General features: G+C 41.6%; 1 protein-coding gene across 1 annotated transcript in view; it reads left to right on the forward strand.

Annotated features, from left to right (window-relative positions):
• Window positions 1–27,223, forward strand: part of LOC136863390 (uncharacterized) — a 272,752-nt gene that overhangs the window by 83,915 nt on the left and 161,614 nt on the right. The window lies entirely within an intron of this gene.

Consider the following 27,223-nt stretch of genomic DNA (forward strand, 5'->3'; position numbering starts at 1 on the left):
GCGCCCGTGATTAGTACACCTAGGTGAGGAACACCATGTTTTTGCGTTGCCTATGAGTGACGTCATTATGTGAGAAACACCCTGGGTCTGCGTTACCTGTGGACGTACAATACTTGTGAGTAGTGCCATAATATCTGGAACACCGTGAGTCTACGCTACTTTTGATTAGTACCGCAACATGAAAAATACCATGGTTCTATTTTACTAGCGATAAGTACCATTATGAGGGGCCGTTGACCTGGATTTTGGAACCATTTAGCCAACAAGCATCCTCGCGTCAGTTTCTGGGTCGGATCCACTGATGGTTTTAAATTCATATCCATCCATTCATTCTCCATCACATTTATTAAATTCTGGTCAGTGGATGATTTTGAACTTTTAAATTGTCATTACATTTCGTACCATTAGGGGCCGTTGACCTAGATGTTAGGCCCCTTTAAACAACAAGCATCATCATCATCATCATCGTCATCATCATCTTTCTGTCTGCCTAAAAGTAACCAGAAATGAAGTATGAGCCTGGTTTTTGGTATCTGTCGGCGTACGTTCGTACAGCATCTCTTTCTCGGAATAATGTTTTCCAAACCTACTAGTTATCTCTTTCGGGAAAATAAAGAAAAAAACATCTACTACAGTATTTTGAAAAGCTGTGTTTGAAAATCCACGCAGATATTTATGTACCTCATTAAAAACGACGCCCTAATTTGAACAAAAATTCTCAATATATAACCAAATATGACATTATATCACTAAAATAAGCAAAATATAACCAAAGCAATAAAAATAGATTTATGGCTGCGTTTAAAAAGTAACCTTTTAAGATGCTCCTCAGAGGGGACAAGCAATAAACCATGTCCCAATCCCTTCAGTATGTAGCTGAAAAGTAATAGGCCTATGTGAGGTTCTGTTGTAAGCGTTCGTGACCGCTTTTTTCCAACATTTGTGGAGTCGCGGGTGCGAACTGTGTCGCACATGAGGATTTGGCCTTGTTTTACGGCCGAATGCCCTTCCTGGAGGGATGTGATCACTATTGCGTGTTTTTGTGGTGGTTGGTAGTGTAGTGCGTTGTCTGAATATGAAGAGGGAGCACAAACACCCGGTCTCCGGGCCAGAAGAATTAATTAAAGGCGATGAAAATCCCCGACCGAGCCGGGAATCGAACCCGGGATTCTCTGAACCGAAGGCCTCAACGCTGACAATTCAGCCAACGAGTCGGACATTCGTGACTATCACTGGACGTCAATATTTATGCACTTGTGCCTCCAGATCTCTTTGGAGAAAAACGCAATTCATAACTAACATCAAGCCAGCACCAAGAGAGCTCAAAGTAAACCAGGGGGCAATCAGACGGACAGATAAGTTTAAAGATCTTGGCGAGTTTATAGAACCAAACATCTCTGAAAAAGCTTTCACGTCGCGCATGAATAAAATAGGAATGGCTTATCAACTGACCCAAGACGTTTACAACAAAAAGTCCATATCTTTGAACGCAAAACTCAGACATTATTGCACTATCATAGGACCAGAGGCTTTGTATGCAGTGGAATGCCTTGCTATGAACAAGAAAGGCCTGATAGAAAAACTGGAAATTAAAGAAAAATAAAAGAATTAAGGACATTTTTGGCGCAATTGAAAAAATAAAAGAATTAAGGACATTTTTGGCGCAATTAAAGACAAAGATGAATATGGACGTCGGCATAACCATGAGCGGTGGCGTGCCTGATGCGACCGTGCCGCATGCGACCCGTGTCACTAGCGGTGGCGTGCCAGATGCGACCGTGCCGCATGCGATCCGTGCCACTAGCGACCGCATAATCTGTAACCGTGCCGGACGCGACCGGCGTTGACAAGCAAATTGTCATTTGATAAGTTGTGTCATCACCCGAGATAAGGTAAGCTGAACGAAGTGCAATGCCATTTCAAATAAGTCCTATAAGCAGCTACTGCCCCTAATTTACATAACACTTCTGGGGGAAACTCGTTTTACAAAGCGAACCATGGTGATGCGTTTACGTCTTTTCCCACCGGGCGAGTTGGCCATACGGTTAGAGGCGCGCGGCCCTGAGTTTGCATCCGGGAGATAGTAGGTTCGAATCCCACTGTCGGGAGCCCTGAAGATGGTTTTCCGTGTTTTCCCATTTTCACACCAGGCAAATGCTGGGGCTGTACTTTAATTAAGACCAGGGCCGCTTCCTTCCCATTCCTAGCCCTTTCCTATCCCATCGTCGCCTTAAGACCTGTCTGTGTCGGTGCGACCTAATTCCACTAGTAAAAAAATCCTAATTCTCTGAAATTGTTTATGACTTATGCCTACTTACTTTTCGTGTCCTTATTAGTACCATGAGTGTCCGAGGACGTGTTCGGCTTGCCTGGTGCAGGTCTTTCTACCTGACTCCCGTGGGCGGCCTGCGCGTCTGGATGTGGGATTATGATAATGAAGTAGGGAGAGATGAAACCCGGTTTCGGCACGTAGCCTACTCCTCTCGTAAAATACCAAGAGGTCTGCTCAATGCTTTACGTCGCCATCCGACGGCCGAATCACCATCAACAGCATCATATCCCCTCACTCCATTTGAACACTGCGAAAAACTTTGGATTTGAATCCAGGCTTTCGGCATGCAATCTAGTGATTAGAAACTGTCTACCACCAACTTTCCTACCACGCCGGCCAACATTCTGATGGTGAATTTTTTTTTCATCCAGGCTAAGTGGCTCAGACGACTCAGACGGTTGAGATGCTGGTCTTCCGAATCTAACTTGGCAGGTTCGATCCTGGCTCAGTCCGGTGGTATTTGAACGTGCTCAAATACGTCTACTTTGTGTCATTGGATTTGCTGGCACGTATAATAAGCCCTGCGGGACTAAATTCTGGCACCTCGGCGTCTCCTTAAACCATAAAAGTAGTTACTGGTACGTAAAGCCAGCAACATTATTATATTTTCTTTCGGCCAACGGCACTCGAACCTGCTAACCACGGTGTCAGACCTTTATTTTAGAAAAGACCAAGTTCGCTACTTATAAGCTATCTGCCACTTGGTGACAGCCCTTAATGCAGATCAATTGTAAGTGATTGGTGGGTCGCATGCGGCACGATGCTTTTCCGCTCGGTCGCTGTTGGCACGATAATGGCCTGGTCGCATCCGGCACGGTCGCATCTCGTACGTAACCCCACTAGCGACCGCATAATCTGTAACCGTGCCGGATGCGACCGGCGCGTCGTTGACAAGCAAATTGTCATTTGATAAGTTGTGTCGTCACCCAAGATAAGGTAAGCTAAACGAAGTGCAATGCCATTTCAGTAAGTCCTATAAGCAGCTACTGCCCCTACTCAGTGTTGCCAACTCAGCGGATTTTCCGCCAAATTTGGCGGACTTTTAAATGGAACAGCGGATAAATTTTCCATTTAGCCGACAGCGGAATTTTTGACGGATTTTCAGAATTCTTTTAGCAATTTTCAGCGGTAACAATATCATCTTTTATTACCAAGAGACAGTCCGACTCGTTGGTTGAATGGTCAGCGTACTGGCCTTCGGTTCAGAGGGTCCCGGGTTCGATTCCCGGCCGGGTCGGGGATTTTAACCTTCATTGGTTAATTCCAATGGTTCGGGGGCTGGGTGTTTGTACTGTCCCCAACATTCCTGCAACTCACACACCACACATAACACTATCCTCCACCACAGTAACACGCAGTTACCTACACACGGCAGATGCCGCCCACCCTCATCGGAGGGTCTGCCTTACAAGAGCTGCACCCGGTTAGAAATAGCCACACGAAATTAAAATTAAAAAATTAACCAAGAGACAAAATAATATAGAACTTACTACGGTATAATAGTCTACTTAATCCCGCTGTATTGAACTTATGCTGCATTCTACCACCCGTATCCTAGACTAGCTCTAGCCCACAGCCTCAGTTAGTATTTGATACAATCGTTATTGTACTCTTGATGAGCTGGGTAGTGTCGTGTTTGATAACGTGTTTCTTTTGACATCAGGTTCTTTTTCGTACGCCAATACGTCGAAAGAAAAGGTTAAAAAGTAGTCAAGATATTTCGTAAAGAGCGGTTAACCCATATATGCCCAACTTTTTTTTTCGTTTTGAACATCTTCCATCTTCACATAAAATGGTCAAAGGGATGCACTGATGTTGTAAAAAATGAAAAATAAATTGTTTCCTATTCCAGTCGTGAGGAAAGTGCCGCCCCATAAATGGGGCGGTGGGCATGGGAGGGTACATGTAAAGCAAATTACTTTCCCTTTTGACTAGAAGTTTACTACGTTCACACATTCAATTACATCACAAGAAATACAAAATATAAAACTCGTCAAATAAACAAAGAATAGTGTTCCAAGTTAGAGAGATTGTTAAATTATTTCCATTTGTTACCATTATACACGTAAAAACATAAGAACGTTTGATGGAAATCACTTGCTTTATGTCACTTAACAATGGAACTTCTCAAAGCAATTAGCATGGCAGCCCACATCACATTTTCTACATTTCTTGGTAGTGTTCTTATGGCATTCTGCGCATCGAATCTGGGTTGGGTTTGATATTATTACTTGCCCAACCCCATCCAACCGCACTTCATCTTGCACGCGCCGTTTCACAGATTTCAGAGGTCTACCAATTGCAGGACGATTGGTGTATTTTCCTAGGTAACATTAGACAATATAACGTATGAAGCCCAAAAAATCACAAGTGCCTTTATCCATTCCTGCAGGAGTCATCCTATACAGCTGGTATGCATTATTGATACTGCAGCTCAACGGGAACAGTATAAGCTGCCAGTACCATTTTTTCATCCTTATACCAGGCCGATAAGTTTAGGCCGATAAGCTGACACATTTTGGTCCAGCCGGTCCACTCCTCCCTTATATAGATTATACTGAGCAGCAAGCGCTACCTGTTTTACGGATATCCTCTTTCTTTCCTTGGAACTCCAACGACTGAACATGCCCATTGGCGAAACACCTGTTCTGTTGGATGCCAGAGTTACAATATTATTGTCGTTAAACCTTACGAGAGTTATTCCTGAGTTTACATCTGTGACTTGGTCATAAGCACCTCGTGGAAGCTTTTTCATTACAGCAGGGTCCTGGAGAGGGGCATTTTCAATACGATTATTACGAATCGTGCCAGTGCAGTCATGACCACTTCTTCCTAGTTTTGATAAGAGAGGCAGGGATGTAAAGTAGTTATCAGTAAATATACTATATGCCGAACCTTGAGGCAGTTTATTCACCATGTCTACAACTACTGATCCTCCAACACCAAGGTCAGGGTTTGTGTTACCTGTAGAGGCACCTTGATAAGGCTCAGCTTGAACAAGATACCCTAATCGCGAACACATAGACCACACTTTGAAGCCAAACCTTACCGGTTTATTTTGGATGTGCTGTTTGGTTCCATGTCTTCCAAAGTATGGGACCATGGTTTCATCAATGCTCAAGTACGCGTCTTTAGGAAAGAATTTTAACCATTTCCCATTTACATGATCCCAAAGTGGGCGCACTTTTGCGAATTTATCATTTGGATTTAGAGTGTTATTATCAGAAATGTGTAAGTAGCGAAGTAATTCTTCAAATCTATTCCTTGAAATAGCACCTGCGACCCCGGGATGGTAAGTATCAGCACCTGAATCCCAGTAGAGACGATGCCTAGCAACAGTACAATATCCACTCAAAAGTAATATGGCAATAAGTAACCTGATTTCATTAACGTCAACATCAAAATTATGGTTACCTTTGAACATGGCATATCGTTTTGTCTCATTAACAATGGTGTTTATTATTTGGTCATCCCAAAATAGTTCGAAAAGTTCTACAGGAGATTTGTTTGTGTTTAAAAATTCTGGTCTTGTCCATTCGTGTTCAGGTTTGGAGGGTATATCAACATGTTCCCACTTACGTGTTGGTGGCAATGTTTTCTTCTTTCGGGGAGGTGATAACATGTAGTTATCACTAGAAGTAGCTGAGGATGCAGTCTGTTCATTGTGACTACCTGATGATGCTACTTGGTCAGCACAGCTAGTATCATTCCGTATCTCAGGTACTCCCAATACCATTTCTTCAAATCGATTTTCAGAAATGACAGTAGCCCGCAGCTCTCCCTCAGCCCGAAGTTGGTTCCCAGATAGATGATTGATGTTTCCGTCTTCGTCACCACTTTCCTCATCACTATGAAGATGATTTTCCGGAGGACAAGTGTATATTGTAGCACTTGCAAATTGTTGGTCGTCACTCTCAAGAATCGCCAAGATTTCATCGATGGTCAACCTAAAATATTATAAGAAACACGTGAAAATATTTTAACGATATATCTACAGTAGGTAACAATACTGATATAATGCAGATGATAGTCTATAATCATTTGTTCCGTTATTTTTACAACATTTTTGCTGGATTACTCGATGCATATTGTGTTTTATAATCAGTTACGGCGTAGGATAGGGAATCTGTAACTCGTGTATATCTACATATCATAACACAAATTATTTTAGTCAGTAGAACATATGCTGCCGTAATGATTGTACTATAAAATAAGGTGTACCTGCCCATGCCCATTGCCCCATTTTTGGGGCATTGAAAGAAATGACTGGAAACAGTACTCAAATTACAAATAACCAGCTATATTCTATTACAGCAACATTATGCAAGTTATATACCATAAGGAATCACACAAACATACTAATAATTATCAATAATAATTAAAATACTTACTTGTTCTGAGAGGTCATGTTGCATGTTCACAATGAGCTGTAGTCAACAATGAATAACTGTTATGTTGAAGCAGCTGTGTGTTGGCAGGGACCCAGGTCTTATCCACCAATGCCAACCCTCTTGAAATATAACATCAAACTTACCTCAGGAAGAAATTCCTTGAAATATAAAAATAAAATTCCAGCTGCCCCAAAAATGGGGCGGTGGGCATATATGGGTTTATAATTAAACTTTAAAAGACTATTTGGCTTAGCTTCCCACTGATCCAAAACATCGACGGTGCATCTATTGGCAGTGCAATATAAATGCGAAATTGTTTGACATTATTTCTTTCCGCACTTATCAAAAACAATTAACCCTCTACTGCATACTGTTGCCATTAGGCAACAAATAACAAGTAGTTTTACGGCACACCTTCAACTGTACAGTCAATTAAACACATATCCCAGTGATGCCTTGGTTTTTTTTACATAACATAAGACAAAACAGCCCTACAGCCAAAGGTACTCCTTCCACCCCGTCAACATCCACGCGAACCAACCACCGTTTATTTCACGTGGGCCCTCCCCATCATATTACCACAGGCTTCAGGAGTACCTCTGGCTCAACCTCAAAGACATTACCGACCTACGGTCGTGCAAGTATACTTGCGCCCTGCAATACGTACCCATGGCCAGCAGGCAGTAATGTTCGGTCTTTGAATGTTAAAAGCTTAGCGTAAAATCGTGGAAAATCATATATATACTCCAATATGGCAATTCACTTCACATACGAGTGTTAAGCTATGAGGCCCAGTTAAGAATTGTTGGACATTATTTCTTTCCGCACTTATCAAAAACAATTAACCCTCTACTGCATACTGTTGCCATTAGGCAACAAATAACAAGTAGTTTTACGGCACACCTTCAACTGTACAGTCAATTAAACACATATCCCAGTGATGCCTTGGTTTTTTTTACATAACATAAGACAAAACAGCCCTACAGCCAAAGGTACTCCTTCCACCCCGTCAACATCCACGCGAACCAACCACCGTTTATTTCACGTGGGCCCTCCCCATCATATTACCACAGGCTTCAGGAGTACCTCTGGCTCAACCTCAAAGACATTACCGACCTACGGTCGTGCAAGTATACTTGCGCCCTGCAATACGTACCCATGGCCAGCAGGCAGTAATGTTCGGTCTTTGAATGTTAAAAGCTTAGCGTAAAATCGTGGAAAATCATATATATACTCCAATATGGCAATTCACTTCACATACGAGTGTTAAGCTATGAGGCCCAGTTAAGAATTGTTGGTATATCTAAACCACTGAGCGTATGTTGAACATTAAAGCTTGAAATTTTCTTCACCAAACGGAAACGAAAAATAATTCATGCAGTAGAGGGTTAAAACAGTAATGAAAGTGAAAATAACTTTCGAAATAGATTTGAAAATTTCCGTATGGGCTTTGTTACTGTGAACTGACAGCATATATCTTGAAAACGAATAGTACCATGTGGCTTCATATGAACTGGTGAGTGTTGAGTGTTGAGTAAATCTCTTTAATTAAAACAGTTGGTATATGCTATTTTGCTACAGGTCAAAATTTAGCGTAATGCCAACCCTCTTGAAATATAACATCAAACTTACCTCAGGAAGAAATTCCTTGAAATATAAAAATAAAATTCCAGCTGCCCCAAAAATGGGGCGGTGGGCATATATGGGTTTATAATTAAACTTTAAAAGACTATTTGGCTTAGCTTCCCACTGATCCAAAACATCGACGGTGCATCTATTGGCAGTGCAATATAAATGCGAAATTGTTTGACATTATTTCTTTCCGCACTTATCAAAAACAATTAACCCTCTACTGCATACTGTTGCCATTAGGCAACAAATAACAAGTAGTTTTACGGCACACCTTCAACTGTACAGTCAATTAAACACATATCCCAGTGATGCCTTGGTTTTTTTTACATAACATAAGACAAAACAGCCCTACAGCCAAAGGTACTCCTTCCACCCCGTCAACATCCACGCGAACCAACCACCGTTTATTTCACGTGGGCCCTCCCCATCATATTACCACAGGCTTCAGGAGTACCTCTGGCTCAACCTCAAACACTTCTGGTCAGCACAGCTAGTATCATTCCGTATCTCAGGTACTCCCAATACCATTTCTTCAAATCGATTTTCAGAAATGACAGTAGCCCGCAGCTCTCCCTCAGCCCGAAGTTGGTTCCCAGATAGATGATTGATGTTTCCGTCTTCGTCACCACTTTCCTCATCACTATGAAGATGATTTTCCGGAGGACAAGTGTATATTGTAGCACTTGCAAATTGTTGGTCGTCACTCTCAAGAATCGCCAAGATTTCATCGATGGTCAACCTAAAATATTATAAGAAACACGTGAAAATATTTTAACGATATATCTACAGTAGGTAACAATACTGATATAATGCAGATGATAGTCTATAATCATTTGTTCCGTTATTTTTACAACATTTTTGCTGGATTACTCGATGCATATTGTGTTTTATAATCAGTTACGGCGTAGGATAGGGAATCTGTAACTCGTGTATATCTACATATCATAACACAAATTATTTTAGTCAGTAGAACATATGCTGCCGTAATGATTGTACTATAAAATAAGGTGTACCTGCCCATGCCCATTGCCCCATTTTTGGGGCATTGAAAGAAATGACTGGAAACAGTACTCAAATTACAAATAACCAGCTATATTCTATTACAGCAACATTATGCAAGTTGCGAACCAACCACCGTTTATTTCACGTGGGCCCTCCCCATCATATTACCACAGGCTTCAGGAGTACCTCTGGCTCAACCTCAAAGACATTACCGACCTACGGTCGTGCAAGTATACTTGCGCCCTGCAATACGTACCCATGGCCAGCAGGCAGTAATGTTCGGTCTTTGAATGTTAAAAGCTTAGCGTAAAATCGTGGAAAATCATATATATACTCCAATATGGCAATTCACTTCACATACGAGTGTTAAGCTATGAGGCCCAGTTAAGAATTGTTGGACATTATTTCTTTCCGCACTTATCAAAAACAATTAACCCTCTACTGCATACTGTTGCCATTAGGCAACAAATAACAAGTAGTTTTACGGCACACCTTCAACTGTACAGTCAATTAAACACATATCCCAGTGATGCCTTGGTTTTTTTTACATAACATAAGACAAAACAGCCCTACAGCCAAAGGTACTCCTTCCACCCCGTCAACATCCACGCGAACCAACCACCGTTTATTTCACGTGGGCCCTCCCCATCATATTACCACAGGCTTCAGGAGTACCTCTGGCTCAACCTCAAAGACATTACCGACCTACGGTCGTGCAAGTATACTTGCGCCCTGCAATACGTACCCATGGCCAGCAGGCAGTAATGTTCGGTCTTTGAATGTTAAAAGCTTAGCGTAAAATCGTGGAAAATCATATATATACTCCAATATGGCAATTCACTTCACATACGAGTGTTAAGCTATGAGGCCCAGTTAAGAATTGTTTGACATTATTTCTTTCCGCACTTATCAAAAACAATTAACCCTCTACTGCATACTGTTGCCATTAGGCAACAAATAACAAGTAGTTTTACGGCACACCTTCAACTGTACAGTCAATTAAACACATATCCCAGTGATGCCTTGGTTTTTTTTACATAACATAAGACAAAACAGCCCTACAGCCAAAGGTACTCCTTCCACCCCGTCAACATCCACGCGAACCAACCACCGTTTATTTCACGTGGGCCCTCCCCATCATATTACCACAGGCTTCAGGAGTACCTCTGGCTCAACCTCAAACACTTCTGGTCAGCACAGCTAGTATCATTCCGTATCTCAGGTACTCCCAATACCATTTCTTCAAATCGATTTTCAGAAATGACAGTAGCCCGCAGCTCTCCCTCAGCCCGAAGTTGGTTCCCAGATAGATGATTGATGTTTCCGTCTTCGTCACCACTTTCCTCATCACTATGAAGATGATTTTCCGGAGGACAAGTGTATATTGTAGCACTTGCAAATTGTTGGTCGTCACTCTCAAGAATCGCCAAGATTTCATCGATGGTCAACCTAAAATATTATAAGAAACACGTGAAAATATTTTAACGATATATCTACAGTAGGTAACAATACTGATATAATGCAGATGATAGTCTATAATCATTTGTTCCGTTATTTTTACAACATTTTTGCTGGATTACTCGATGCATATTGTGTTTTATAATCAGTTACGGCGTAGGATAGGGAATCTGTAACTCGTGTATATCTACATATCATAACACAAATTATTTTAGTCAGTAGAACATATGCTGCCGTAATGATTGTACTATAAAATAAGGTGTACCTGCCCATGCCCATTGCCCCATTTTTGGGGCATTGAAAGAAATGACTGGAAACAGTACTCAAATTACAAATAACCAGCTATATTCTATTACAGCAACATTATGCAAGTTGCGAACCAACCACCGTTTATTTCACGTGGGCCCTCCCCATCATATTACCACAGGCTTCAGGAGTACCTCTGGCTCAACCTCAAAGACATTACCGACCTACGGTCGTGCAAGTATACTTGCGCCCTGCAATACGTACCCATGGCCAGCAGGCAGTAATGTTCGGTCTTTGAATGTTAAAAGCTTAGCGTAAAATCGTGGAAAATCATATATATACTCCAATATGGCAATTCACTTCACATACGAGTGTTAAGCTATGAGGCCCAGTTAAGAATTGTTGGACATTATTTCTTTCCGCACTTATCAAAAACAATTAACCCTCTACTGCATACTGTTGCCATTAGGCAACAAATAACAAGTAGTTTTACGGCACACCTTCAACTGTACAGTCAATTAAACACATATCCCAGTGATGCCTTGGTTTTTTTTACATAACATAAGACAAAACAGCCCTACAGCCAAAGGTACTCCTTCCACCCCGTCAACATCCACGCGAACCAACCACCGTTTATTTCACGTGGGCCCTCCCCATCATATTACCACAGGCTTCAGGAGTACCTCTGGCTCAACCTCAAAGACATTACCGACCTACGGTCGTGCAAGTATACTTGCGCCCTGCAATACGTACCCATGGCCAGCAGGCAGTAATGTTCGGTCTTTGAATGTTAAAAGCTTAGCGTAAAATCGTGGAAAATCATATATATACTCCAATATGGCAATTCACTTCACATACGAGTGTTAAGCTATGAGGCCCAGTTAAGAATTGTTGGTATATCTAAACCACTGAGCGTATGTTGAACATTAAAGCTTGAAATTTTCTTCACCAAACGGAAACGAAAAATAATTCATGCAGTAGAGGGTTAAAACAGTAATGAAAGTGAAAATAACTTTCGAAATAGATTTGAAAATTTCCGTATGGGCTTTGTTACTGTGAACTGACAGCATATATCTTGAAAACGAATAGTACCATGTGGCTTCATATGAACTGGTGAGTGTTGAGTAAATCTCTTTAATTAAAACAGTTGGTATATGCTATTTTGCTACAGGTCAAAATTTAGCGTAATTTAGCGGATTTTGAAATAAAATTTAGCGGAGAAAAGATTTATGGGTTGGCAACACTGCCCCTACTTTACATAACACTTCTGGGGGAAACTCGTTTTACAACACGAAACATGGTGATGCGTTTACGTCTTTTCCCACCGGGCGAGTTGGCCATGCGGTTAGAGGCAAGCGGCCCTGAGTTTGCATCCGGGAGATAGTGGGCTCGAATCCCAGTGTCGGCAGCCCTGAAGATGGTTTTCCGTGGTTTCCCATTTTCACACCAGGCAAATGCTGGGGCTGTACTTTAATTAAGACCAGGGCTGCTTCCTTCCCATTCCTATCCCACCGTCGCCTTAAGACCTGTCTGTGTCGGAGCGACGTAATGCCACTAGAAAAAAAATCCTAATTCTCTGAAATTATTTACAACTTAGGCCTACTTACTTATCGTGTCCAATTAGTACCAGGAGTGTCCGAGGACGTGTTCGGCTTGCCTGGTGCAGGTCTTTCTACCTGACTCCCGTGGGCGGCCTGCGCGTCTGGATGTGGGATTATGATAATGAAAATCATATATATACTCCAATATGGCAATTCACTTCACATACGAGTGTTAAGCTATGAGGCCCAGTTAAGAATTGTTGGTATATCTAAACCACTGAGCGTATGTTGAACATTAAAGCTTGAAATTTTCTTCACCAAACGGAAACGAAAAATAATTCATGCAGTAGAGGGTTAAAACAGTAATGAAAGTGAAAATAACTTTCGAAATAGATTTGAAAATTTCCGTATGGGCTTTGTTACTGTGAACTGACAGCATATATCTTGAAAACGAATAGTACCATGTGGCTTCATATGAACTGGTGAGTGTTGAGTAAATCTCTTTAATTAAAACAGTTGGTATATGCTATTTTGCTACAGGTCAAAATTTAGCGTAATTTAGCGGATTTTGAAATAAAATTTAGCGGAGAAAAGATTTATGGGTTGGCAACACTGCCCCTACTTTACATAACACTTCTGGGGGAAACTCGTGAAAATATTTTAACGATATATCTACAGTAGGTAACAATACTGATATAATGCAGATGATAGTCTATAATCATTTGTTCCGTTATTTTTACAACATTTTTGCTGGATTACTCGATGCATATTGTGTTTTATAATCAGTTACGGCGTAGGATAGGGAATCTGTAACTCGTGTATATCTACATATCATAACACAAATTATTTTAGTCAGTAGAACATATGCTGCCGTAATGATTGTACTATAAAATAAGGTGTACCTGCCCATGCCCATTGCCCCATTTTTGGGGCATTGAAAGAAATGACTGGAAACAGTACTCAAATTACAAATAACCAGCTATATTCTATTACAGCAACATTATGCAAGTTATATACCATAAGGAATCACACAAACATACTAATAATTATCAATAATAATTAAAATACTTACTTGTTCTGAGAGGTCATGTTGCATGTTCACAATGAGCTGTAGTCAACAATGAATAACTGTTATGTTGAAGCAGCTGTGTGTTGGCAGGGACCCAGGTCTTATCCACCAATGCCAACCCTCTTGAAATATAACATCAAACTTACCTCAGGAAGAAATTCCTTGAAATATAAAAATAAAATTCCAGCTGCCCCAAAAATGGGGCGGTGGGCATATATGGGTTTATAATTAAACTTTAAAAGACTATTTGGCTTAGCTTCCCACTGATCCAAAACATCGACGGTGCATCTATTGGCAGTGCAATATAAATGCGAAATTGTTTGACATTATTTCTTTCCGCACTTATCAAAAACAATTAACCCTCTACTGCATACTGTTGCCATTAGGCAACAAATAACAAGTAGTTTTACGGCACACCTTCAACTGTACAGTCAATTAAACACATATCCCAGTGATGCCTTGGTTTTTTTTACATAACATAAGACAAAACAGCCCTACAGCCAAAGGTACTCCTTCCACCCCGTCAACATCCACGCGAACCAACCACCGTTTATTTCACGTGGGCCCTCCCCATCATATTACCACAGGCTTCAGGAGTACCTCTGGCTCAACCTCAAAGACATTACCGACCTACGGTCGTGCAAGTATACTTGCGCCCTGCAATACGTACCCATGGCCAGCAGGCAGTAATGTTCGGTCTTTGAATGTTAAAAGCTTAGCGTAAAATCGTGGAAAATCATATATATACTCCAATATGGCAATTCACTTCACATACGAGTGTTAAGCTATGAGGCCCAGTTAAGAATTGTTGGTATATCTAAACCACTGAGCGTATGTTGAACATTAAAGCTTGAAATTTTCTTCACCAAACGGAAACGAAAAATAATTCATGCAGTAGAGGGTTAAAACAGTAATGAAAGTGAAAATAACTTTCGAAATAGATTTGAAAATTTCCGTATGGGCTTTGTTACTGTGAACTGACAGCATATATCTTGAAAACGAATAGTACCATGTGGCTTCATATGAACTGGTGAGTGTTGAGTAAATCTCTTTAATTAAAACAGTTGGTATATGCTATTTTGCTACAGGTCAAAATTTAGCGTAATTTAGCGGATTTTGAAATAAAATTTAGCGGAGAAAAGATTTATGGGTTGGCAACACTGCCCCTACTTTACATAACACTTCTGGGGGAAACTCGTTTTACAACACGAAACATGGTGATGCGTTTACGTCTTTTCCCACCGGGCGAGTTGGCCATGCGGTTAGAGGCAAGCGGCCCTGAGTTTGCATCCGGGAGATAGTGGGCTCGAATCCCAGTGTCGGCAGCCCTGAAGATGGTTTTCCGTGGTTTCCCATTTTCACACCAGGCAAATGCTGGGGCTGTACTTTAATTAAGACCAGGGCTGCTTCCTTCCCATTCCTATCCCACCGTCGCCTTAAGACCTGTCTGTGTCGGAGCGACGTAATGCCACTAGAAAAAAAATCCTAATTCTCTGAAATTATTTACAACTTAGGCCTACTTACTTATCGTGTCCAATTAGTACCAGGAGTGTCCGAGGACGTGTTCGGCTTGCCTGGTGCAGGTCTTTCTACCTGACTCCCGTGGGCGGCCTGCGCGTCTGGATGTGGGATTATGATAATGAAGTAGGGAGAGATGAAACCCGGTTTCGGCACGTAACCTACTCCTCTCGAATAATACCAAGGGGTCTGCTCAATGCTTTACGTCGCCATGTGACGGACGAATCACCATCAACAGCATCATATCCCCTCACTCGATTTGAACACTGCGAAAAACTTTGGATTTGAATCCAGGCTTTTGGCATACAATCTAGTGATTAGAAACTGTCTACCACCAACTTTCTTACCCTGCTGGCCAACATTCTGATGGTGGATTTTTTCCATCCAGGCTAAGTGGCTCAGACGGCTCAGACTGTTGAGATGCTGGTCTTCCGACTCCAACTTGACAGGTTCGATCCTGGCTCAATCCGGTGATATTTGAGCGTGCTCAAATACGCCAGCTTTGTGTCGGTGGATTTACTGGCAAGTAAAATAAGTCCTGCGGGACTAAATTCCGGCAGCTCGGCGTCTCCTTAAACCATAAAAGTAGTTTCTGGGACGAAAAGCCAGCAACATTATTATATTTTTCTTTCGACCAACGGGACTCGAACCTGTTAACCACGGTGTCAGACCTTTATTTTAGAAAAGACCAAGTTAGCTACTTATAAGCAATCTGCCACTTGGTGACAGCCCTTAATGCAGATCAATTGTAAGTGATTGATGGGTCGCATGCGGCACGATGCTTTTCCGCTCGGTCGCTATTGGCATGTTAATGGCCTGGTCGCATCCGGCACGGTCGCATCTGGCACGTAAACCCATGAGCTGTACACTCGTGTCCAGAAGATCTCTGATGGCATGCTGAAAAGGAGAACTGCGTTTTATGGCCACTTGCTAAGAATGAAACCCACACGATTATCGGACCAGATCTTTAGCTATTTTAAAGATAAAAAGTCCCAGCCAAATTGGTTCGAGGAGGTAGAGAGGGACCTACAGGAGATGGGGATCACTTATGAAGATATACAAGAACGCAACCCACTCAGAAGCAAACTAAAAGACTACCAGGGTTTTCAAGAAAGGCCAAAGTTGAAGACGGGAAAGACGTGGACGGAGGAAAGAAAAGATCAACACCGGCAATGAATGAAGGAACACTGGGCAAAGATCAAAGTCCAGAGGATAAAGTTGAAATAACGTACAGTAGTCCTTAGCAGGCCGATACTAACAAATAATAATAATAATAATAATAATAATAATAATAATAATAATAATAATAATAATAATAATAATAATAATAATAATAATAATAAATAATAATAATTATAATTTCGTGTGGCTATTTCTAGCCGAGTGCAGCCCTTGTAAGGCAGACCCTCCGATGAGGGTGGGCGGCATCTGCCTTTTGTAGGTAACTGCGTGTTATTGTGGTGGAGGATAGTGTTGTGTGTGGTGTGTGAGTTGCAGGGATGTTGGGGACAGCACAAACACCCAGCCCCCGGACCATTGGAATTAACCAATTAAGGTTAAAATCCCCGACCCGACCGGGAATCGAACCAGGGACCCTCTGAACCGAAGGCCAGTACGCTGACCATTCGGCCAACGAGTCGGAAATAATAATAATAATAATAATAATAATAATAATAATAATAATAATAATGTCCGCCTGTGTGGTGTAGTGGTTAGTGTGATTAGCTGCCACCCCCGGAGGTCCGGGTTCGATTCCCGGCTCAGCCACGAAGTTTGAAAAGTGGTACGAGGGCTGGAACGGGGTCCACTCAGCCTCGGGTGGTCAACTGAGAAAAGGTGGGTTCGATTCCCACCTCAGCCATCCTGGAAGTGGTTTTCCGTGGTTTCCCACTTCTCCTCCAGGCAAATGCCGGGATGGTACCTGACTTAAGGCCACGGCCGCTTCCTTCCCACTTCCTTGTCTATCTCTTCCAATCTTCCCATCCTCCCGCAAGGCCCCTGTTCAGCTTAGCAGGTGAGGCCGCCTGGGCGAGGTACTGGTCATCCTTCCCCAGTTGTATACCCCGACCCAGAGTCTGTAGCTCCAGGACACTGCCCTTGAGGCGGTAGAGGTGGGATCCCTCGCTGAGTCCGAGGGAAAAACCGACCCTGGAGGGTAAATAGATTACGATACGATAAATAATAATAATAATAATAATAATAATAATAATAATAATAATAATAATAACAAGCGACCGAGTGACTGCGCGATTTAGGTTACGTAGCTGCAAGCTTGCATTCGGGAGAGAATGGGTTCGAACCCCACTGTCGGCAGCCCTGACGATGCTTTCGCATTTTCACACCAGGCAAATGCTCGTGCTTAATTGAGGCCACGGCTAATTCCTTTCCACTTCTAGCTCCTGCCTCTCCCATCGTCACTATAAGACCTATTTGTGCCGGTGTGACGTAAAGCCAATTGTAATTAATACTACTACTAATAATAATATAAAATCGTAATTTTAAATATTAACATGATACTTGGTATATATACCGGACAGGCGAAGTAATGACCTTTGTCGGAATCAATTTAAAGTTGGTCTATTTGTCTGTTACAGAATCACAGGAAACCGGATAAGTGGATTTTCATGAAACATAGTATTTAAGTTAATGGTAAGGGAGAGTAAGATCTTTGCCTCTCTTACGGTTGGTATTACAAGAAAATTGATCGTAAGAAAGTGTATTTAGAATTTGATTTACAAACTGGTTTGTTCTATAATTTTTTACAGTACAGAGATAAATAAGGGAAATATCAATGGTGGTCCAAGACCCAATGACTGACATTGTGGAGAGCTGTTTTGGAGATCATCCCGGCAACATACAGTAGGCCTACATCTGTCTGTCCCACACTGCTCAATATTGGTCGATGAAAATGTACTGTAATTATGCAAATGCTAAGTGATTGGCCTGCCAGTGACCCGCACGGCAGCTAATAATAATAATAATAATAATAATAATAATAATAATAATAATAATAATAATAATAATAATAATAATAATAATAATAACCGAGCTCGGTAGCTGCAGTCGTTTAAGTGTGGCTATTATTCAGTATTCGGGAGATAGTGGATTCGACCTCCACTGTCGGCAGCCCTGAAGATGGTTTTCCGTGGTTTCCCATTTTCACACCAGGTAAATGCTCGGGCTGTACCATAATTAAGGCCACGGCTACTTCCTTCCAACTCCTAGCCCTTCCCTATCCCACCGTCGCCATAAGACCTATTTGTGTCGGTGCGACGTAAAACAACGTGTTAAATAATAATAATAATAATAATAATAATAATAATAATAATAATAATAATAATAATAATAATAATATGAACAAGAGATTAATTTTACAGTCTTCGTAACTGGTGATACAAGTCATAATTTAGATACTTCCAGTGACTATCTACTGTTTATATAATTCTACACTAACCTGTGTGAGCCCACCCTTCTGTGGATTGTTTACATCAAACTTAAGAAGACGACGTTCCCAGGCTCATGCAACATGCTGTGTGCATTAGAATATTTCCTGATAATAGTCTCAGATAAGGAGCTCTTAATAACATCTAGATGGCAGATATAGGAGGCGAACTAGACAGTTGATCACTCTTCGCTATGATGAGAAAGATAACAGATAGCTGAACTCGTTTATGTTAGTATAACAGTGCTCGACATTTATTTTCGTCCACTTGAGTTCCTGACATCGTAAATACCTGAGAATGTAATTTACTGTAGTTGTCGAATGATGCTAAGGCCCTTTTGCTAAAAGTAGGAGTATGTCTGTGAAGTGGCGTCAACCGTAGTGGAATTTGAATCTTGAATCTAACGCGTAAGAAAAACAGAAAAATAAAATATTAAAAAATTCGCGTTTGGCAAGTTTAATGTGTTTAAAGTTTCACTTCCATTTCCTTTTTTTTTTTTTTGCTGTTGTGTTTAACGTCGCGCAAACACATACAGGCTTTCCCTGGCGGGAAGGGAAATGACTGGGACTGCGACGCAGGGGCGTAACAAATGTTATACAGGCCCGCCTGCAAAAGTTAAAATTCGGACCCCCTCAAATAAAACGTAAAACCTATGAATAAAACCAAACCCCCATGGCGTAACAGGCCCTAAGGGCCATGGCCTAGCAAGCGTCCGCAAACCTATGAATACCTAACTAATACAAATTCAATCACAGCAGGAAGAATTGCAATATATTGTCAATTTACTTAAACAAAGGGATTAATCATTATTGTAAGATTTCAAAGAAAAATATTTAATTGGTCTTATAATAATTGCGTGTGATCCTCCGATTAGGGTGGGCGGCATCTGCCATGTGACGGTAACTGCGTGTTATTGTGGTGGAGGATAATGTTATGTTGCAGGGATGGTGGGGAAAGCACAAATACACAGTCCCCGAGCCATTGGAATTAACCAATGAAGGTTAAAATTCCTGACCCGGCCGGGAATCGAGACCGGGACCCTCTGAACCGAAGGCCAGTACGCTGACCATTCAGCCAACGAGTCGGACCTTGGTCTTATAATTGCATGCGATCTTAGAGTTGATGCCTCGTGCCCTGTCTTGGCGGATACAAACTGTATGGACGTGCGGATAATTTTGTTGATAATTTCTAAATAATTAAATGTATTGAATTTCACCCAGGTATACTCATATTTTTGCTTGTGATTAGGCGACCCTTGGCACTGGTACGGAAGAATGGTGATAATATGTAAAGAGCCTTGAATCCATATAGCCTCATGGCTCCAGCTCGCAATTAGTGGAAGGAAAGAACAAATGTTCCTAAAGGGAACCGCTCAATTTGTCGGCAATAGTCGCAAGAGGACTGTGACTGTGACTGCAGGGGTTCTGGTGACAGGTATACGGCCCGTTGTTTTATGTTAACAATCCTATCCGTTTCAATACCTTGGGTATAATAAGCACTAGTTAAATAGTATGAAGGATGTGTGGATGCTGGACGGATGCAGATAATATTTTGTACATCCGTGCAGGGCTCTACTGATGCCGTCCTGACCGGAACATCCAAATGTTGTCATCAACTCATTAATAACATCACAACGAAATTTAATTTCCAATTTCCTTTCCTTGACAGGCTTACAGGACGTGTGTGCGTCGGAAGATCGGTCTCTGATAAGCCTTCCAAAAATAATATGAACTCATGATACGCACGTGTGAATGAGTCATGCACTCAAATACTATTACTTAGGAAATGCATAGATTACATAGCATCACGTGCCCACGCGATAATGCGAAGTGTTTACTTGACTCACCTAATTGATCAAGTCATAAATTAAAATCCACCAGAATGATATATTATTTTATATAATGTACATTTTTTTGCAAGGTGTCTGCGGGGCCCCTCAAAGCCACTGCAGCCGGGCTGAGTGGCTCAGGCGGTTGAGGCGCTGGCCTTCTGATCCCAACTTGGCAGGCTCAGTCCGGTGGTATTTGAAGGTGCTCAAATACGTCAGCCTCGTGTCGGTAGATTTACTGGCAGGTAAAGGAATCGCTTAGACGAGCAGCTCGTCTCCCTTCTGCCAAGTTTTAGCGTAACGGTGCAAGTTACAGACCTGAAAAAAACGGCATTATGATCCTCTCCCCAAGATTAATTGTGTTAATTTGGTGCAGCATTTACCTTCCACTCTGTATATACTGGAATATGCTTTGATTATGTAACATTATCTCACGAAACTCCAAAGTATCTGAATAAATGCTACCACTTCTTATGGTTATCTTGAATATTTTCAAATTTTAATTTTTAGCATACGGCTTTTAGTACCGGGAGTGTCCGAGGACCAGATCGGCTCGTCAGTTCTCTACGTCCTTTTCCCGGTACACCCCATGGGGTGAGATCATAGCCAACTACAGTTACAAGCCGGAGTCATGTAAGTTTGGCAAGTTCCAGTGGAGGCCAACGTGAAAGCGCGGGATCTATCCGTGTATGTTGATGGCTACTGAACTTCGTCTCGTGTTTCGTTTAATTTTTCACGAATATGTTCGAGTACCTATATATAAGGTGTCTGCGGGGCCCCTCAAAGGCACTGCAGCCGGGCTGAGTGGCTCAGGCGGTTGAGGCGCTGGCCTTCTAACCCCAACTTGGCAGGCTCAGTCCGGTGGTATTTGAAGGTGCTCAAATACGTCAGCCTCGTGTCGGTAGATTTACTGTGCTAGAATAAGCATACGTAGAGCCTATTATTGAAACAGTATGAAGGCTAACCAGGGCTGAATAGGTTGGGCTGTAGAGCTGGCTTTCTAAGCCCAGCTCAGTCCGGTGGTATTTGAAGGTGCTCAAATACGTCAGCCTCTTGTCGGTAGATTTACTGACACGTAAAAGAACTCCTGAGGGGATAAATTCCGGCACCTTGGCGTCTCCAAAAAACCGTAAAAGTAGTTAGTTGGACGTAAAGCAAATAATAACATTATTATTATTATTATTATTATTATTATTATTATTATTATTTATACTAAAAGAAAAAAAGAGTTAGGCCCTTCTCAAAAGGTTTCGTTTGGAACTGTGAAAGCAAATTACTTACTGTCAAGAAACTTTCAAAATTATAACTTAGAAAGAAGGTTTAGTCAGTACTTATATTGATTGTAACTACAATGTTACTGCACCTCAAGTCCTAGAAAGTGAGATGAAAATTAGGATTAAGGTGTTCTAGGGTTGCGGTGGTGATGGTATGGAAAAGTGAGGTTTGGCTGTAGCCAATTAGAAATGTCTGATTCCATCAAGAGAGATGTTATTGGGCTCAATATGGAAATAATAAACAAGTTAGACTCACATTTATCATGTGATTCTTTTGCTGGACTTTTTGAGATGTCAGGAGTAATATGCTGTACATTTCTGGGTATGCACCAAGGACAATATCTAGAAGGATAAGCTGTGACGCTTGTTTAGGTAATTCCTATTTTGAAGAACTTCAAGAACTTCAGGGAGGTGGGTTAGGTGTGCCATCACATTGCATTGTGTGTGTCTGCAGAACAGTGGTATACGAAGACCATCTGGGTTGTGAAAATTATAAAGAATTTATGTTTTCTCTATCCTGAGCTGCTTTAGGAGGAGATGACAATTAACAGTTCTGTTTTGAACGCCGTCATTGTGGGCGTGACAATACGAAGAAATGGTGCGATAGATTGTTTATTGTCTTCATTTTCCAATGTCGTGTTAAATAAGTGCTGAAAGCAGATGAAGAACACGAGTTATGTCAGCGGTGAGGATAAAAACACCAAGCGGAGGAAGCTGTCAACGCTCCACAAGAATCGGGCTTATGAGTACTGTTCTTAAAGTGTTTTGTTTTTATTCATGTAAAATGTGTATTTCTAACTTCAGTGAATGCATTTACTGATGTGTGTTATTCTTAGTACCATTTTACGAAGAGTGTGCATTTATCATAATCATCGTGTTGGTATAAATGTAGTGAATATGGATGAAGTCATTCAAAATCGGACAGGCCCGCTTTTCTCTCGGCCTCCACTTCACAGATAGATACAGCGTTGCCAAGCGTTCCTTCCGGCTTTAACTGTAGATGGCTCTGGGTGAGATACATGTACCGCTGTGTGAGGGGGTAGGTGTAATTGTACGGACTAGAAATGGGAAGTATCCATGGCCTTCAGAAAAGTACCATCCCGCCAATTGGCCGGAGGAAAATGGGAAAACCACGAAAAACCATTTTCGAGGATGGCCGACGAGAGATTCAAACCCGGCCGTCTCCTGAAGTAGGCGTAACTGGCCATGCTGTAACGCACTGAGACATCCTGTTTGGTACATTTTCCCAGACGTAGAAATGCAGTTCATATATGGGCATTCTGTAGGATATAACGTGAACACATCACCGTATTTCGTGTTGTAAAAGATATCAGTTTCCCTCAGGAGTGTTTTGTAAAGTAGGGGCAGTAGCTGCTTATAGGCGTGGTTCAACTGGTATTGCACTTGGTGCTGGTACATTACAGTGAAGTTCTTCAAAAACAATTTAGGAATATACTGCTCTGTCATTTGTTTCCCGAAAGTCCAGGGACTGATCCTGATGATTCCCAATAACAGTACATATATACTCCGCACGGCCTTACTTCTAAATTGAAGTTTCGCAAAACAAATGAGCATCGCCTTACTTCTGTTGCCAGCGCGCTACACCCGCGAGAACAGCCGATGCAATATGACCGCGGCCCTTTTAAATTGTAATACATACTCAGAAAAACGAATGAATATGGGTTGAAAACAAATTCACAAGAACTACACTTTCTAACAATATCTGGCACTGAAAGAGAATATATTATTAACAATAAAAGAGAATGGGGAAATAACACATCACTAACGGCTAATGGCTGGCACAGAAAGGAGGTTACGGCCTACAAAGACAGCACTCTACTTGTCTCAGAGTCACTGGAACCCTCCAACAATATGAAAAACACACTGAATATTGAAGGAAAATGCAAAGAATCGTGAACCGTACCGAATACCACACATCGCTGAGCGAGATAGGTTAACCACGTGGCGAATGTAAATATTAGAGTTGGCAACTAGGTTTCGAGATCGTGCTCAGCCGATATAAATCGATATGAATGGCAGCTTGGGATTGGTTGGATGTCTATGCTCCAGCGCATAACCACCAGACAGAGCCAAAATCTGCTAAAACGTCAATTTAGAAGTAGAGCCGTACGGAGTATAGATAAGGTAACTGTAAAACAAATAATCTTCGTTAAAATAGAACTGTACTTGTGTTATTCTAGTATTCAGTATAGAATTACTGTACCTTATGGTACATTTTTCCCCACATGTACGCCTATAGGGTTTTGACCTTAAGATATCTCATGCATTATTATAATATGATCCATCTATGTTTTCCCTGGGGAAGGAATGTCTCGGTTTATGGCATACTAAATTATACATTACACTGATTTGTTTTTCAACAACGAATTCTTGGGATGGTTTTAGATAATCACCTATTATGAGTGATGTAATATATGCATGTTTTATTTAAACTTTCGTCTTATAAATGTATTCATTAATTATTATTTATTAATATTTAACGCAATCACTGGGATTGTTCTCCGCAAAGACCAAGCGATTTGGTCGTACGGCCAGGGTCACGCAGCTGTGAGCTTGCATTCAGGAGCTAGTGGGTTCGAACCCCACTGTCGACAGCCCTGAAGATGGTTTTCCGTTTTTATTCCGTTTTCACACCAGGCAAATTCTGGGGCTGTACCTTAATTAAGGCCACAGTCGCTTCCTTCCCATTCCTAGTCCTTTCCTATCCCATCGTTGCCATAAGAACTACCTGTGTCGGTGCGACGTAAAGCAAATTGTAAATTGTTCCCCGTAAAGACTTACATAGGCTGTATTTCCCGACGACTAATTCAGTGTACATAATTACATGTTGTGCACGGTTTGCGGTTTTAGTAGTTCGCTATTTGAACAGAATAAAGAACAATTTCATTCCCTACCCGGTAAGCAGTGCTATACATTTTGGGCCTATTTTCTAACCTTCCCGCTTCTGATTTAGCTTACCTTATCTTGGATGATGACATAGTTTATTTTATTAAATGAAAATTGGGTTGCCAACGCTGCTCACATCCGGTACGGCTACAGATTATGCGGTCGTTAAAAGCGTCTCGTCCACAGAAAGCGGAAACCTGGGAACTGTGAGTTCGGACGAATCTGTGCGAAGTCTGTTCGTCCGAAATCGTGCGTACGCTATCGTCCTTTGGCTACGTATACGGCCGAGTTATTTAGTAAGTGTATGTGTGAGATGATGGCGACTCCTGGTGTTTTTTGTTATTTCTATGCATTCGACACCCCTCTGCTAGCGAGAAGAAGAGCTCAGAAAATGAGACGGCAGTGGGTAAATGATGTTATCTAAAAGGCAAATGCTTGATGAATTTTCACATACAGTATATGAGCTGATCTGGAAAAGGACGAAAGACAGTACTTTGGTTATGTTCGCATGACATGTGAAACATTTCGATACATATTAGTTAATTAAGGTACAGCCCCAGCAGTTTGCCTGATGCGTAAATGGGAAACCACGGAAAACCATCTTCAAGGCTGCCGACAGTGTGATTCGCCCCTAACCGCACGGCTAACTCGCCCGGTAAAAGACCGATTTCTAATTAGATACAAACAATCCTGAGACTTTTCTAATATAAGTCGTCTGTGTTGTGTTCTGGTTTCTTTGTAATGTAGGTTTTATACTGAACTTGTAAAGGGGTCGCATTTGATAAACACTTTCAACTTTCCTCAACCCCTAATTGTCTACGTCACACTATAGTTTGTGGAAAAGGAAAGGGAAGAATCGCATTATCTCTCCATGTTAGGCTAGTCTTCCTAGTCTGCTTTTGTCCTCCTCGATCTGACTTAACTCGGAAATTGAGGACGGCAGGATGATGAGGACTCTATGGACCACACAGGAGATCTCGGACTAAGGAAACACATTCGGAGTTATCGAAATCATCAGTCCTTGCAGCTGGGCACCATGAAAATGAAGTTCACTTAACCCGCGAGTGGTCGCTAGGCGAAATGTAACGTGAGTGGTCGCGCGTGAGACTTTCTCTCACATTAAAATAAGACATTTTTCACAGTTCTGTGGGGCGTAAGGCTGAAATTTACTACTGAAATGAAACGCAAGGTCTACCTTATATATTTTAGATAAATGAAATGAAATGGCGAATGGCTTTTAGTGCCGGGATTGTCCGAGGATGAGTTCGGCTCGCCAGATGCAGGTCTTTCGATTTGACACCCGTAGGCGACCTGCGCGTCGTGATGAGGATGAAATTATGATGAAGACGACACATACACCCAGCCCCCGCGCCAGCGAAATTAACCAATGAACGTTCAAATCGAACCCAGGACCCATGTGACCAAAGGCCAGCACGCTAACCATTTAGCCATGGAGCCGGACATATTTTAGATAAAAATGAAATGATTAGCTGTTTATTAAAGACACAAATTACTACTTAAAATAATATATGCAATGTACATAAAATAACTTCCGCCCTGAAGTTGTAAAAAACAAAATCTCACACATGCATTATATCTAGTAATATTTACGTACAAAGTAAGGTTTCTGAACACAATAAAAACAAGAAGTGCTCATAATACAAATACTAACGCATACAACAGAAGTAAGTCTCCCGCTCCACTTCAACATAACACCAACGTCATTGGTCGCGCGATGAGAGAAACTCTCACTCAGCGCGCACGGACACAGGAATCTTTGTTCTGACAAGGGGAGGGGGTGCTTACCCTTCAAATAATGTGAATCGCTCTACTCACGACAGTTAAAAACTCAGCGAGAATAAGGAACAGTCACTTCCCTTTCATCACTGTGAAGTAATATCACAATAAAAAATAATGTGAGAGAAAATCTCATATAGCGACCACTCGCGGGTTAACCATAACTCAAGAACAACAGCAGAAGAATAAGTTTTACTACTTCCCAGTTAATTTTAAGTTACGCTAACCAGTGTTGACAATCCTGTCTTCAGGACAGGACACGATTCATTGACCTTAAAAGTATGGCACGCCACTAGCCCAACAGACGATGAAGGTCCAGGTGTTGTTTACCGTTATTAAGCTGTCAGCACATCCCACAGTGATGTCTTAACAAGCATTTGAGTAATTGACTAACAATGGAGAAAAAGAGCGTGTTCGTTCCAAGCAAGATATGCGACTGAAATAACATTGCAGGTTTCACCCTTGTTTAGCAATCAGAATCATTTGTAGGATGCCGTGGAATATTTTAACCCATATCGATGGACGTAAGTAGGGTTACCAAACGTACGCTCTTTTAATGCTGAAAACATTTCTTTGCACACAAGGTAGGAGTCCCGTACTACGAAAAACGTAAAATTAAGCAATTTCCTCAATAGTGTCGAAAGTTGAAGGGTTAAGGGACCCGGAAACGTTTCAAATCCAGAGCCTTGGACAGCTCTGTCAAACTATAAAAACAAATTTCGAAAATGACTTCTGGGCTAAATGCAGTTCCAGAAAAACAGCCTAAAATCGCTTGATTCTTTGCT

Source organism: Anabrus simplex, chromosome 2 (assembly GCF_040414725.1).
Source record: "Anabrus simplex isolate iqAnaSimp1 chromosome 2, ASM4041472v1, whole genome shotgun sequence".
In the NCBI taxonomy this organism is placed as follows: domain Eukaryota; kingdom Metazoa; phylum Arthropoda; class Insecta; order Orthoptera; family Tettigoniidae; genus Anabrus; species Anabrus simplex.